At 41.7% G+C, this 6,000-nt stretch overlaps 1 long non-coding RNA gene across 1 annotated transcript in view; it reads right to left on the bottom strand.

Moving 5' to 3' along the window:
- Positions 1-4,706, bottom strand: part of LOC142775330 (uncharacterized) — a 33,207-nt gene extending 28,501 nt beyond the window's left edge. The window contains exon 1 of the long non-coding RNA XR_012886737.1: positions 2,597-4,706. This is a non-coding gene — a long non-coding RNA (uncharacterized LOC142775330). The remainder of the gene's footprint in view (positions 1-2,596) is intronic.
- Between the last annotated feature and the right edge of the window lie 1,294 nt (positions 4,707-6,000).

Below are 6,000 nucleotides of genomic sequence, written 5' to 3' on the forward strand. Positions count from 1 at the left end.
GTAATGGTTGGTTTGAGAAATTAACTACCAATACCATCAACTCCTGAGCGTGTTGATATTTCGAGAATTTTTATGAGTGCTGAAATTCCTGTAGTACTAATGAGTAAGGTATCCACGTACCTGTAATTGACTGTTATTGCACATGTAATGTTGAAATGGTCTTTCTTTGTAAAAACACTCGCAAAATAATTGCTAAACAATGTAACACAATCTTTGGGGTTCATCATCCCCCAGTGAAATGCCGTATATGGTTTCAGTAGGACAGATTGATTTGTAAAGAGGACTCTTTTTATTGAGAGATTGAAGGTCGCAAGGCATAAGTTGGAATAGCTGGCTCTAACGTAGCCTACGTTTCTGTATTATTTAAATATAAATAAATAAGACATAAGTAGGCGTTTAGCGTTACGGAGGGTAGAACAATAGTCTTTTGCCGCAGCGTGATGTTTGTCCCGAGACTGAGGTGTGTTTCAAAGCTTTGTAGCCTTACAGAGATACTTTTTTGTTTTTCGTTTTTTTAGTAGTCTATGGAACCATGGCTTAGATAAGGTAACTCTAAGCGAGATACGTACACGGTATGTGCGCATGAACCAACTCGGACTTTATGTTGCAAAAAAGGCCAAATTTCCATGACGGAGCGAGAGGAGAACGACGGAAAGAAAGTATTACAAAATGTTTCAAGGCCATGGTTAATAGCTTCAAAGTTGGCTTTGTAGCAGTTGAAAATATGTTATTGCACAGCACTGTACGTTACGTGATCCGACTGGTATCTGGAACGCACCGGACAGCAGTAAATGGTCACAAAACCGAGAGTTATAAGATATAGTTGTTACGTTGACAGGAGCAAATGTAAATATCAGATCTACTATGTTTTGTTGATGGGCTGCTCGATTAACAAGCTGCGTAAGTGAGAAGTCTAGGGGCAGGTCAAAGAAATTCTGAGTGCTACTTGAACATGAGTTTACGTCATTCCAGTCGGTGTCGGGAAAACTGAAACCACCAAAAATTTTATTATAGCATTAGGGAAATTTTGTCGGATAGAGGCTGGGTTGGTGTGAATATCAGATACAAATAAAAACAAGTTTCTGGCAGCCTGTAGCACGCCCAGAAGAGTGACTTAGAAGTAGGGTATACAATGTACATTCATATCACTTCCAACGGACTATTGACGTCAATAAAAAAATTAGAATTATGCTTTCTCACAGCGATTAGCACGGCAGCGCTTCTCATGTCGAGGGCTTTTCGGTACATCAAGTTTACTGATAGGTGTCATTTAGCACTTCTGAGTTTGTAATGTCTTTATGAAGCCAGGTTTCAGTTCGCAATAGACTGCCGCACTTACTTTCTAAATAGGAGCGTAATTCAACGCGCTTGAGATTCAGGCTTCGTGTGTTAGTAAATGATGCGGATAGCTTTGTTGCTGCTGCAGCACGTAACGAATGATTCGAATGGGTGAACGTTGATTAGAGCTCCGTGCTATCTATCTAGTTAATGCTCTTACTCTATCCGATCCTGCGTCGTATACGTACACCTAGTGGTCAATTTAACAGTAAGCCTTCTTGTGGCACTTTTTTTATTTCACAAACTCCAGCAGTTTTCTTCTAGCGACACATGTTTGAAGCGGAAAAAAGCCTTCACGTATGAAGAGTTTTCTGTCTTTCCGCCTAAAACATTTTTCTATCACCTGCTGCTTATCTTCGAAAAATGAAAACTTGACACGGTCAGCATTTTTAGTCAGGGTATCGACAGAGATGGTGGTTTCGGTGGATTTGAGATGACTCGAACGTGATTCCAAGGTGCATCGAGCACAATTCAATGACATATGTCATTGAATTGTGCTCATATGGTCTTTGTATAAAGCCCATATGGGCTTTATACAAAGACCATATTCTTGAATGATTATAGTGAATTCCCCTAAAATAATAATAGTGAATGACGAACTCTGTTTTCAGTATGATCAAAATGATGATAACGGATCGGAGAAGTTATGCGTGGAATCCGCTGTTCCCAAAGATGTAGCATCAGGATTTGTTTTTGATTGATTGATTGATTGATATGTGGGGTTTAACGTCCCAAAACCACCATATGATTATGAGAGACACCGTAGTGGAGGGCTCCGTAAATTTCGACTACCTGGGGTTTTTCAACGTGCACCCAAATATGAGCACACGGGCCTACAACATTCCCGCTTCCATCAGAAATGCAGCCGCTGCATCCGGGATTCGATCCCGCGACCTGCGGGTCAGCAGCCGTGTACCTCAAACACTAAAACACCGCGGCGGGGCAGTTTGTTTTTGTCAACACGAAGTTTGGCCGAAAGCTGTTTAAGTTCCACGTCAGCGGAAGCTTGCCAGTGCTTCAGGGCCTGCATGTCCTTCAAAACGTGATCTTGATCAGTTTCAATTCATTGAACAGTCTGTAAGACCCTTGCAAGCGTACCGTTAGTTTCGACGTCGCCCGAGAGGATAAAGAGCAGGCTACACAAATATGACATATAAGAAGATATTTGCATCGGTCAAAAACACAACACCAATCACTTGGCCACGATACCAATAAAAAATTTCTATTCGATCTATAAGCAGTGGTTTGAATAGCTAACCTGGAAGAGCGAACAGGGTGCTTCATCCAGCAGTTGCATCTATAGCCCCGGTGGGTTCCTCTTGAGAAGCGTTTTGTGTAGCATCCAGCCAGTGGCGATAGCCGAATCTGTTCAGGGTAGATGGTGCTGATTACCTTGTTGGTGGCCAGGAACTATAGATCAGCCACAGTGCTTGCGCTGAAGTCTTCAGGTACATCCAAGCAACGCCAGCTATGAGGCGCATCGTTGGCACAGAATGCCAACGACACGCTGATAAGCAGTCCAACCTTGAAGAACGAACAGGGTGAGTGCCCCGTCCCAGCAGTGGTATCGAGCCCCACTTCGTTTACCGAAGGAGTAATAGCGTACTCGCAATATGCGGAAAGGATTAATGTTTCTCTTGTTCGTTTTTGCTTATTAAATGGGTCCATTGATGCTTATAGTGAGATATATGTGCGGAACACTGTAATACATACGTTGTTAAGGTACCACGCATAGAAAATAACTTTCTTTAATCTCTGCTAAAAATGTTTGTCTGATGATCTGTGATCTGTGGTAATATGTTGCATTTACGATACAGGAAACACACGCAGAAGGCCTGATCAAGCATCACACGTTCAAGCATCACAAGCATCACAAGTCAATATCTGATCGAGGTTAGGTGTAAATAACGAACACGTATGTGCATCAGCTCTGCCTGGCGCATTTTTCACAAAGGCGCGTGACGCTTTTATCACAAATTACACACTTTTTGTCGTAGTGGTATCACATTATGAGAGGTTTTTATCGAACAATTCACCGATAAAAAATAGCGATTTCATTTTGCACAGAGTATTTCAAGAGTGGTAGCTTACGACTACACTTTCACAAAGAATGTGAAAGTGACAATAGTTTTTATGCTTCAATTCTGGCAACTGTGATTTCGAGCACACTCATACCGTACTCATTTTTATTGCCGCCACGAGGCCGGTACTTCGTCCTTAGTTAAAACAATTATGCCGGCCTCAAGCAACTTCATCATCCTGCACGAAATGACTGACAAAGTCAATAATTTATGCTGAAATCTCGGGAATCAACATTTTCAAGAGTTGTTTCTGTACTTATTCACATATTAATCGAAATTTTCTTGCGTTTCGTTATTTAGAGAAATATGTTGTAGTTGTTTTCATACACGTGTGGCTACTTTTGAACCCCATTTACTGCCCTTGGCCGAAGTTGGCTACTTTTTGACAAGTTTTTCACATTTCGTGGCTATTTTTTCTTCACCTGGCAACCCTGGTTAGTGTTCTGAAAATTCGTTCTTGCTATGACCCCATTTGATTTCAGATAATGCGAAGCTTCTCAATATGTGGCGTACCTGAAAGATGAAGTAGTAATGTTCCCATTCCCCTGAACTCAACAGGCTTGTTCAAGCCAATAAAAAGCATGCACGTGGTGCATTAATTGGCATAACTGGTATAGGACCGATGGGGCTGACAAACGGGCAAAAATGAAAGTGAAAGGCGTGAGCGAGTTAATATTATAAAACTAAATAAAGAGATGTGTCATCATGCAAAGCTCAATCGTTAAGCAACCGCGTCACTTGTACATTTGTTTCTGTTAAAAATATATGCCGACTGTACGCAACAACGCCAGTGCTATACCTGCACTATTTTTTCAACACCGCATCACGGAGCTTAAGCGCAGTGATTTTTTTAAGTGTTCTAATTTAAGTTTGCGTCCGAAAGTGCGTCCACATATAAAGTGCAGCTCTAAAGCAAGCGCCAATGAAGCCGTAGAAATGGTCTTCGCAAAGTAGGTCATCAGACGGGTAAGTGAGAAGAAAAAGCTTGCTGTCTCAAATGACACCAAAGCTGTGTGTGGAAGCTGCCTAAATCTGGACGCGAGACATTATGCGTATTTCACTACTGGTGGAATGCAATCACGACGTCGGGAGCGGGGTTGGGCTTTGGCAATTCGGACGCAAGCTGTGGACGGGCGAAATTAATTCGAAGCCCGACACTATACCGTTCCTCATACTACTTTGCGCATATTTGGGGCTTCGCACGCGAAGCTATTTTAAATCACTGAAGCTGTACTTCGAAACTGCCAATAGCGCTTTCGAAATAAATAAGTTAGGTATAAAAAGTTGGTTTTGTAGAAGTACCCTTTTCCATTTGTAAATCGTCGCAAGCGTATATCACAGTACATATATTCTGACGACTGTTTTCGCGAGAACTGCAAATCTCGCGTTAAACTGAGTCCTTGAGATTTTAAGTATATCTGAATTGTGTAGGTTCTCATGGAGCTGGCGTATTCCGTTCGCAAGCGATAAAATTTTTCAAAATTAATTTTAATAAGTTACATTCAGCTCAAAAGTTATATTAATGAACACCAGTCTGCCATCAGTTGTGTGTTCTTTTCAATAAAAGCCTCGAAGTTTGACAATTTTCTCCTGTGTGTTACACAGATGAAGACCAAAAAAAGCGCACCTTGGAAATGCGGTTTATGGGCCCGTATTCACAAAATGCTGTATTAAACTCGGTTTTTGAGAGCAGAGATTTTCATTGTGCCGGGTAGTTGGAACAGAAATTGTCATCATAAATAAGTTCGCACTCGCTCAACACCCTCTAGACTAGCTAAGGCCTCTCCATATACTCCTTTCCTAGCACCTACGTTACCACACTACGACGGAGCTGCTTTGTCAACGCTTTCGGGTGATGAAAGAAAGCACGAACGAATGGATTCGCAACGCTCTGTCTGTATACGAATGAGTGCGCAACAATAGGCATTCCCGAAAATGCACCCTCCACGCTGCAGTCGTAGTGTGATGACTCCCCCGAGGAAGAGAGAGGCCTTGGTTGGTTGGTTTCTCAGCATCTTTGCGAAACCCACCTAGGGGGACAGGCCATAAATCGGACGATGCCTTGCTTAGGAAACTAATTTACTTACTTAAGGCAGGGGTTGAAACGTATTCTTTAGCCATTACACATTAATAGTATAACCTCGTAAAGTTCCAGAGATCTATATGGCTACGTAAAATTTCTTCGAAGAGTTCTATTAGGTTCGATGTAAGTGGTATAGGCATGATATTACTAAGGTAAGGTCAGCAACTTGCTTTATTTAATAATGGAATCACTTTCGCAACGCTTCAATTATGTGGGATCCAAGAATTTCTGATTGAGTGATTAACAATTTTGAGTAGGTCAAGGTATGTACTGTTCTTATACGTTGATTATATCGTCAGGACGTGTGCCGGAATAAGACAGCGTTGTGTACATTTGATAGTTATGCGGTTGTGGCATCCTCAAAATCCTCATCACAATGAGAAAACGGGGGTTGGTAGAAGAGAACAGTCGTGAAACCACCTTCTAGGCCCTATATCTCCGGGAAGTCTTCAGTTCACTTGGTGTTGATACCATATATTCCTTGTTATTTTTTTTTCA

The sequence above is a fragment of the Rhipicephalus microplus genome, chromosome X (assembly GCF_043290135.1).
Source record: "Rhipicephalus microplus isolate Deutch F79 chromosome X, USDA_Rmic, whole genome shotgun sequence".
In the NCBI taxonomy this organism is placed as follows: Eukaryota; Metazoa; Arthropoda; class Arachnida; order Ixodida; family Ixodidae; genus Rhipicephalus; species Rhipicephalus microplus.